The sequence below is a fragment of the Castor canadensis genome, chromosome 9 (assembly GCF_047511655.1).
Source record: "Castor canadensis chromosome 9, mCasCan1.hap1v2, whole genome shotgun sequence".
Classification (NCBI taxonomy): domain Eukaryota; kingdom Metazoa; phylum Chordata; class Mammalia; order Rodentia; family Castoridae; genus Castor; species Castor canadensis.
In genome coordinates, this window is record NC_133394.1 from 123,158,091 (window position 1) to 123,167,173 (window position 9,083).

The window sequence follows — 9,083 nt, forward strand, 5'->3', positions numbered from 1 at the left end:
GGGGATAGAGTCCTGTGGGACAGTGTCTAGTGTGTGAGGTACCTGGGTAAGGGGGGAAGAGGGGGAGCTGATGGGTTTTTGGTTCAAGGGAGTTTGGGGGCTTTTTGCAAAGGGTTACCATGGTCTGGGTATCTAGCCTGCATTTGTCTTGCCATTCTGGGTGGTCTCTTAGAAAAAAGAACAGTTTAACATATGGAACTTTGGTCCACTTTCCCTCCTTTTTACAGAACATATCTAATTGAAGAATGGTATTATAATTAACGCTCCCTCCTTCTGGCCATCTTTCTTCATCTACCAGAGGATACTGTGGCCAAGCCTTGGTGCAGTAAAACTTGAGTCACTTTTGCTGAAGACTTTCTGGATCAAGATCTTTCCAGTGTTTTAATAAGCAGGCAAGGGGGGATCCGTCCTGTATCCTTGAGGCTTGATTCCCCATCTAAAAAAGGGAAACAAGGGAAAGTTGGTCACCTCGACACAGGTTTCTCCTTTTATCTAAGCATCCCCAGATGAGGAGAAACTCTAGTGGGAGAGGGCGTCCTGCTCTCCCTTGCTCCTTCCACTGCCACTCGTGGGTAGAGTTGTGGAGGATTTACAGATAGATATCTCAGTTACACTCACCCCCCTGAGATGATCTTTGACCAATCTCTCATCTATTTTGACTTGCCTGTTTGCCCTGCGACCCAGGTAGGCCTAGTTCTCTACCAGCTGAATGATTCTAATTAAAAAAAATAACTCTATCAAAGTAACCAAGAGGGTTTGCATGGCCAGAAGGAGGACCCCTGTTAGAGGCATGGATGGGGACTCCAGATGAAGTAGACTTTTGTTCCCCTATATATCCTGTGAGGCATATATGCTTTTTATGAAAAGAGAGAGAGAGAGAGCATCTGGAGGCTTTTGCTCCGGTAGGGGGCAAAAACGGAGACCTGAGGTTTTTGCCTTTTAACTGTTGTTTTTTTTCTTTCCCTGAGGGCAGGCTGTGGAACCTGTTTAACCAGTTAACCTGATGCTTGACAAAGACAGTTAAGCCTAAATTGGAGACTAGCACTTCCTGGTGCCTGTAAGGACTTTTCCCAAACTCCCTGAAGAAAGAAGCTTACTACTGTTTAGAGTAAGTGTGTGTGTTGGGGGTGGGGTACTCATCCTGAACTGCCTGGGAAAGGGGAAGGACAGGCTGAGGGTTGGGGAAAAGAGAGTTTCCAGGCTCAACGCATGAGCTGCTGTCCAGGTTGATCCTGCCCGAGGGCAGTATTGGAGCACTGGAAGCAAGAGGCAGGCAACCTCCACTCTCAGCCATGGAAACCATGAAGGAAGCACAAGAGATCTGATTGTTTGCCTCAGACATGGCTAGAGGGGTCCGAGACTTAGCTGCCTTTGGAGCCTCAGGGCAGGTCAGGAAGTTGTGTCTCCAGCCTTTGGGTGACACCAGGGTGTGCCCCGGCCACAACACCTTTTTTGGCTTGAAGACAAACTTTCCTTCCCACCAGCTGTTTTCAGACCTTCCCTTAAGCAGGTCAGATCTTGAAAGAGAAAGTTAGCATTTAAGGAAAGGAAAAAGGAAAAAGCCTCGGTGCACTGAAGTCGAGTTCCACCCATGTAGCATTGGCAGTGCAGTATAAACCCCTGCCTGGCCTCTGAGTTTCCTCAGATTGCCTGCCTTACGGCTGTAGTGGGCTCGGAGCTTTTCCTCAAGTTTCCCAAGGGAGAAACCCTCCTTAACAAGACAGAGAGAGAGGGAGAAAAGATCGACCTGAGAGTTCCACTGTAGCTAGGCCACGGTGGGGGGTTCTCTCCTGGAAAACAGACTCCACCGGAGTGCCGGATGCTCACGGTCACATTCTTAGACAGCCTTTCCCAGTTTGGCACAACCTATACCGACCTCAGGTGAAGGCTGGTTCCTTCGTGCGTCGGCAAATATGATGCATGGATGACATGCGCAGGAATTTTAGGTGCTCAGGGTTCTTGAGCCTGCTCTGAGAATGAAAGCACAGACTCTAACAGCAGAGGTTGGAAAGATTTTATTTGTAGAGAAGAGAAAGACTGCATACCGGAGAATGCAGGGGGACCCGGAAATCAGCGATCCTGTGGGTCAGGGTGGGGAGTGGGTTTTATAACCTTTTTGCATTGCCTGAGGGTGGAGATGCCTTTCAGATGCAAACAGGCATCTCCTAGGGAGAAGTGTCTCCTTGACCTCCCAGGGTCTGTCCTTCACCATGTTGGCCACTGAGATTTGAAGGGCAGTTTGCCAGTGAGGTTCATGGGATATATTCCTCAGGCAGCTGAAAGAAACAGTGTGTGTGGTAGTGACAACCACAGCTTCCATTCTACCGTGCTGACATGAAGCCAACACTGAGGCAGGCAAAATAGAGGGAAAAACTATAGATTCATGTTGACTTAGTGGAACCACTTAAACTGATTCTGATGCCAATGTCCCGTTTGACGATCTAAATGTCCTTATTTACAAAAACTGTTGGAATAGGAGATTTCCCTGCTTTGAAGTTGAAAATACCCTAATATTAGAAGTATATAATAATTATTTATTTTTCTGGCAGTGTTGGTTTTTAAGTTCAGTGCCTTGCCCTGGCTAGCCAGGTGCCTGAGCCATGATTCCCCTACCCCCATCCCTTTTCTGGTTTTTAATTATTTTTCAGGTAGAGTATTACATTTTTGTCTGAGACAAGCCTCAGACCATGATCCTCCCACCAGTGGCCTATCACATAGTTGGATCACAGGCACTCTCCACTCTCATGACTGGCTGGCTTATTTAATTGATTAATTAATTATTTTTGGCAGTAGGGTTTTAACTCAGGGACTCACGCTTGCTAGGCAGGCGTTCTACCATTTGAACCACTCCACCAGCCCTTTTTTGTGTTATTTTCAAGATACGGTCTTTGAATTATTCACCTAGGCTGGCTTCAAACTGTGATCCTCCTTATCTCTGCCTCCCTAGCAGCCAGGATTGCAGGCATGAGCCTCTGCACCTGGCCATGGCGGGCTTATTGAGATGCAGAGGGACCTCATTAACTTTTTTGCCTAGACTGATTGACCTCAAACTATGATCCTTCTGATCTCTGCCTTTCAAGTAGCTAGAAAAACTGTCATGCACCACTGCACCCAGCAAAGTATATAATCATTACACGAAGGAATGAGCACCAGTGGTGTGAGTGGAAATGGAATGGATTGGCATCCCGAGGAAAGAGTCTGAAGGTGGGTAGAGTAAAACAGCAGGAGCAGCAACTGAAAGGATGTGAGTCCTCTCCTTAGCACTCCTATCAACCTCAACTGCTAGGAAGGACTAAGGTTCTATGGGAGGCCGGGACGGGGAAGAGGGTTCAGGAAGATAATCAAGCTAATGAAAATAAGGCCCTGTTGACTTTATAAGCTCATTCGTGCTCACATTCAGGTGGATGTATTTAAATAGTTTCTGTTAGGTGTCTCTAGGCAGATATAGTGAGGTGCTAAGAAACAGAGGACACAGCTGGGCCCTGGTGGCTCACACCTGTAATCTTAGCTACTTGGGAGGGAGAGATTAGGAGGACAGAGGTTCAAGTCCAGCCCATGAAAATAGTTGACAAGATTCCCATCCTAAAGCATTTCTTTTTCCTGTTAACTTTCTTTTCTAAAAACATACCTCATTCCTTCCTGTATCTTTCTTACCTGCTGATTTCTTTCTCTCTAATTTGTATTTTGAAGTAACTTTCATAAAACTTTTGAATTTAGACAAAATTATTTCTTCTCCCAATAAAATAAAATACTCAGTACCCAGGAAGAAAAGCAATTTTTTATTTATTTTTGGCAGCACTGGGGTTTGAACTCAGGGCCTCACAGTTGCAAGGCAGGTGCTCTACCACTTGGGCCACTCAACGGGCCCAAGAAAAGCAATCTTAAACTGTTTATACAGTTAATAATTTACAAAAACATATTTAATAGACTCATATATTGTAAAAAGGCATTGAATCCAAATTGTATTTATAATAGGATGAAACAGATTAAGAACATTTTTCAAACAACCAAATTCCAAAATCCCTTTTGCAAGTTGTCCCTTGAGTTCAAAACTCATTTTTTGATCTTTAATTTCAGCCTGAGAGTTAACACTCAAATTCCTGTATTTTAATTAGATCTGATCGATAAGATAACCATTTTTAAAAAAGACAACAGCTTTCAAGCATTAACTTTATAATAGCAGTTTACGAACCATCCTGAAGCTATTTACACACACACACACACACACACACACACACACACAGAGGTTTTAAATTAGGCATGACAAAAATGTCAATTTAAGAGTGCATAAAAATGAAAAAACCCTTAAAATCTGCCACTGTAACTAGTCAGTTTTCTGGAAATTACTGCCTGATGCTTGGTAGACTGATGTAGAAAAAACACATGTAAATAATTATATTGCTGGGTGCCAATGACTCACATCTGTAATCTACTCAGGAGGCAGGTATCAGGAGGACTGTGGTTTGAAGCCAGCCCAGGCAAATAGTTGTGAGACCCTATCTTGAAAAACAAAAAAAAATCACAAAAAAGGGCTTGTGGAGTGGCTCAAGGTGTAGGCCCTAAATTCAAACCCCAGTACTGAAGGACAAAAACAGTTATATTGATTTGAAGTACTCTTAGATCAATCTTTGAGCCATAGGATAATTGTAATTCTCCCTCAGTCGTTCTTTTTTTTTTTTGGGTGGGGGAGTGGTTGTTATTGTTTTGAGACAGAGTCCACTCTGGTAGCCCAAGCTGTCCTGGAACTCACGATCCTCCTTCCTCAGTCTTCTGACTGCTGGCATTACAGGCTTGCACCACCACCCCAGCTTGGAAAGACCAATAGTGAATTGCTCTAGGTTGAGTTTAGGCTTCATTTAGTGGTCAAAATAGAGACACTGATGGTTACACACATTAAAAATCTCTTTTTTTTTTTCTGGTGGCACTGGGGATTGAACTCAGGGCCTCATGCTTGCTAGGGAGGTGCTCTACCACTTGATCCACTAGACAGCCCATTTTTACATTGGGTATTTTCGAGATAGGGACTCCCAAACTATTTGCCTGGGATGGCTTCAAACCTCAATCCTCCTGATCTCTGCGTCCCAAGAAGCTAGGATTACAGGCATGAGCCACTATCATCCGGTATAAATATTCTGAATTGTATACTTTAGAAAAGTTAAAAAGGCAAATGACAGTCAGACATAATAGTACACATCTGTAATCCCAGCACTGAGGAAGTGGAGGCAGGAGGCTCTTGAGCTGGAGACCAATCAGCCAGCCTATAATGCTTGAACCCACACAGTGAGTTCAAAGCCAGCCTGGGCTAAATAGTGCAAGACCGCTGTATAAGAAAAAAAAAAAAAGCTGGATGCTGATGACTCATGATAATAATCCTAGCTATTTGGGAGGCTGAGATTCTGCCCAAGGCAAAAGTTTGTGAGACCTCATCTCAATAAATAGCTGGGTGCTGTGGTGTGCCTGTCATCCCAGTTATACATGAGGCTAAGATAGGAGTTTCACAGTTCCACACCAGCCTGGGCAAAAAGTCCACAAACCCTGTCTCAACAGAAAAAGCTGGGCATGGTGGAGCCACCTGTCATTTCAGCTACTGCAGGAAGTGTAAATGGTAGGATCCCAGTCCAGGCCAGCCTGGGCAAAAGCAAGACCCTATCTCAAAAATAACCAGAGACAAAAGGGGCTAGAGGCAAAACTCAAGTGGTAGAGCACCTGCCTAGCAAGCAAGAAACCCCAAGTTCAAAACCCAGTACCATAAGAAAAAAAAGCAAACACTGAAGGGTGTGTGTGGGTATGACTTTCTTGGGGTGGGGGGAGGTCTTGAACTTTGTTAGTCACACTAGAGAGACTCGGGTGTTATAGCATGCCACTGCTTACAGGCAGTGTAATAAAATTTTAGATCAGAAATCCAGGAAGAAAAATGTCATAAGTACCAACCTTGCAAAATAATACCTAAAGAGCTATTAAATTTTAGAGGATAAGCTGGATACTGTGACTACTTTCTCCCTCCTTTTTCCCAGGTTACTAGTGGTACACTGTAAAATATATTGATAAAAAAATCAAACGGGGGGGTTTGAACTTAGGGCTTTGTGCTTGTGAAGCAGTCACTGTACTGTTTGAACCACTTGCTCTGGTTATTTTGGAGATGGGGTCTTATGAACTGTTTGCCCACGCTGGCCTTGAACCTCCATTAATTTCAGCCTCCCAAGTAGCTGGGATTATAGGTATGAGACACCAGCACCCAGAACTTTTTTTTTGAGATGGGGTTTCACTGTGTTACCCAGGCTGTTCTCAAAGTCCCAGACCCCAGTGATCCCGCAAGTAGCTGGCCCAGGCCACTACATCCGGCTCTGAGCACACATTACAACCTTCCTCCTCTGAGGGCCCCATTACAATTATTCAGAGCATGGTGGGGGTGGGAAGAAATTATAATTCAATAAAACAAGAATATGAGGGAGCCACTGGTAGTCAGGAGTTTCAGATTTCTGGAAGGCACCGAGTGCATGGATATGTACTGACTGGAAAGATGAGCTGGGAAAGCTGCTTCCTGGATCATGGTTTGATGGCCAGAGGCCTGCCCAGCAGCAGAGGCTCAACCCAGGGTAGGGCTGGGGGTGGGGTGGGGCACAAACCTAACCAGGGCTTAACTCTACAACAGTCAGCCTGCTCAACTCATCCTTCCTAGACTAGGCATAGAGATGGCACCTGCCATTTACACCTGACACTTCATCTCCCAGCCCGAGGGTTTTTATTATTTTATTTTATTTTATTATTTTTTTATTCATTTATTTTTATTTTTTAATTGCTGAGCTGGAAGTATATGGTGGCATTTACAAAAGTTCTTATATTAAACATATCATACTTGGATTCACCTTCCAGATTTTTAATTACAGATTTTGAATCTTCAGAGACTGAATTGTGACTTTTTTTTTTTTTTTAAGAGTGCGAACGCAGTCCCCCACTACCACAAATCATGCAGTCGAGTTTCCCACATTTGGGGAAATCGCAGGGGTCAGCACAGCCAGAGTGCAATGGATAAGCCTCGCCCCGGGAGAACCGCCTTCGTGATCACGGTATCACGAAGTATGAATTGTGACTTTCATTGTATCAGATTCTAAGGTCTCCAAGTTGAGAAGGGTAAACCATCAAACCAAGTAGTCAAGAGCAGTCTGAGGGTTTTTAAAAAAGGCAGAGTAGGTAGTGTTCTCTAAAGAAACTGAGTGATCCATGTGCATTTGTCACTTCCACTTGTACTACAGAAAGAAAAACATCACACGTGGAAATATGCCACGCAGCAAACTTTAGCACCCCGGAGACCACGGGCGCATTAACTCACGCAGTTCGACTTCTGTAAGATGTCCTGCTACATCTGTGCAGCTAAATGAACTTGGTAAACGCACATTTACAAAGCTCAAAAGCTCTACCCTGGCCTTTTGTGCATTTTGTTTTAAAATTCGCGTGCATTAACACACGAAGGGACTTCAGTGTGACAACTGCATACGTGGGCGCTGTGCTGTGCAAGTCCACACCTCCTGCATTTCCCTCCCCGGCCTTTAGGGCCGCAGTGGATTTTCTTGCAGAGCTGTGCGAGGGGCCACGCCTCTACTCAGGTGTTCGGCGAGAGCCAGGTGCTGGCACACCCAGTGGAATCATCAATTAATGCACCAATGAGTGAATGAATAACAAATGAAAAAGTCCTATCTGTGATTCCACTTTGAAACAAACATTTCCTGCTACTTCTTTCAAGTTTCTGTACTGAGTTTAAGTGGAAAACATCCTGAGGTTGGAAGATGAGGTGTTTTAAGTTTTGTTTGTTTGTTTGGAATCACTGAGGTTTGAACTCAGGGCTGGCTTCCAGTCTGAGTCCACCTCCTGAGTAGTTAGGATTACAGGTGTGAATCACTGAGGTCTGGCTCCTTTTTGCTTTCATGTTACTTTTCAGATAGGTCTCTCTCTTTTTTTTTTTTTTCCTGGGGCTGGTCTTGGACCACAATCCTACCTGCAGCTTCCTGCATAGCTGGGATGACAGGTGTGCGCTACCATGCCTGCTTGTTTGTTAAGATGGGGTCTCACTAACATTTTGCCTGGGCTGGCCTTGAACAACAATCCTCCTGATCTCTGCCTCCTAAGTATCTGGGATTACAATTGTGAATTCCCATGTCCAACTAAAACTTTAAAAAATTTTACTCTATTTAGCTGTATCTGTCATTTTTTTCAATGCTGTGCAAAACAAAATAATTTGCATGGTGGCAAATGCCTATAATCATAGCATTTGAGAACTGAGGCAGGAGGATTAGGAGTTAGCCTGGGTATGTCATAAACCCAGTCTCCAAAAACAAAGCAAAGCAAAGTTAAAAAAAAAAAGAAAAAAATAACTGAGGCTGACAAGATCACAACCATCTATAACTCCCAATTTCACATTTGTGTGTATCAAATAGCTGCAGTTTACCATTTACTATTTTTATATACAAAATAAATGTTATAAAGCTGAAACTTTAACATATATTTGTGCTAATAAAATATTTTAATTATTTTACAAATGAAAGTTTCATTTGAGAAAATGACTCTCCTGCTAAACGTTTCAATGCCATCAGCCTGCACTGCAAAGGCACAGCGACAACCAGAAGGCACCTACTTCTGTCACAAAACCACATTTGGAAAAGTAACCCATTTATTTTTTCTGTGAAATAAGTTTCTAAGGTTTGTGGTGACTTGAGATTTTTTTTTTTATTCATATGTGCATACAGTGGAGATGTTTAAAGGTAAAGCTGATGGGGTTAAATTTACACAGTAAAATTTATTAGAATCTATAAAGAAGCTGTATAATTCTTCCCTGGGTCAAACTAAAATATAACCAATTTTCAAACCTATGCATTACTTTTATCATAAGAAATGGTTCATTTATTTTAAAATTCTAAACAGAATCAACTATCCACATTACTTTCTTACAATATTACCACCTGAAAATTTCCTATGTGAACTGGACAGAATTCAGAATCAAAGGATAAATTCAAGTATTAGTATTTTGGAAATAAACTCCTTTTTCAGGCCATTAATATTATTTAATACAACCACCTCATCAGAGTGGT

General features: G+C 43.1%; 1 non-coding gene across 1 annotated transcript; it reads right to left on the reverse strand.

Moving 5' to 3' along the window:
• Positions 1-6,929: 6,929 nt before the first annotated feature.
• LOC141411068 (U1 spliceosomal RNA) lies at positions 6,930-7,085 on the reverse strand. Its single transcript, XR_012435928.1, has one exon. It is a non-coding gene; the product is annotated as a U1 spliceosomal RNA (small nuclear RNA).
• Between the last annotated feature and the right edge of the window lie 1,998 nt (positions 7,086-9,083).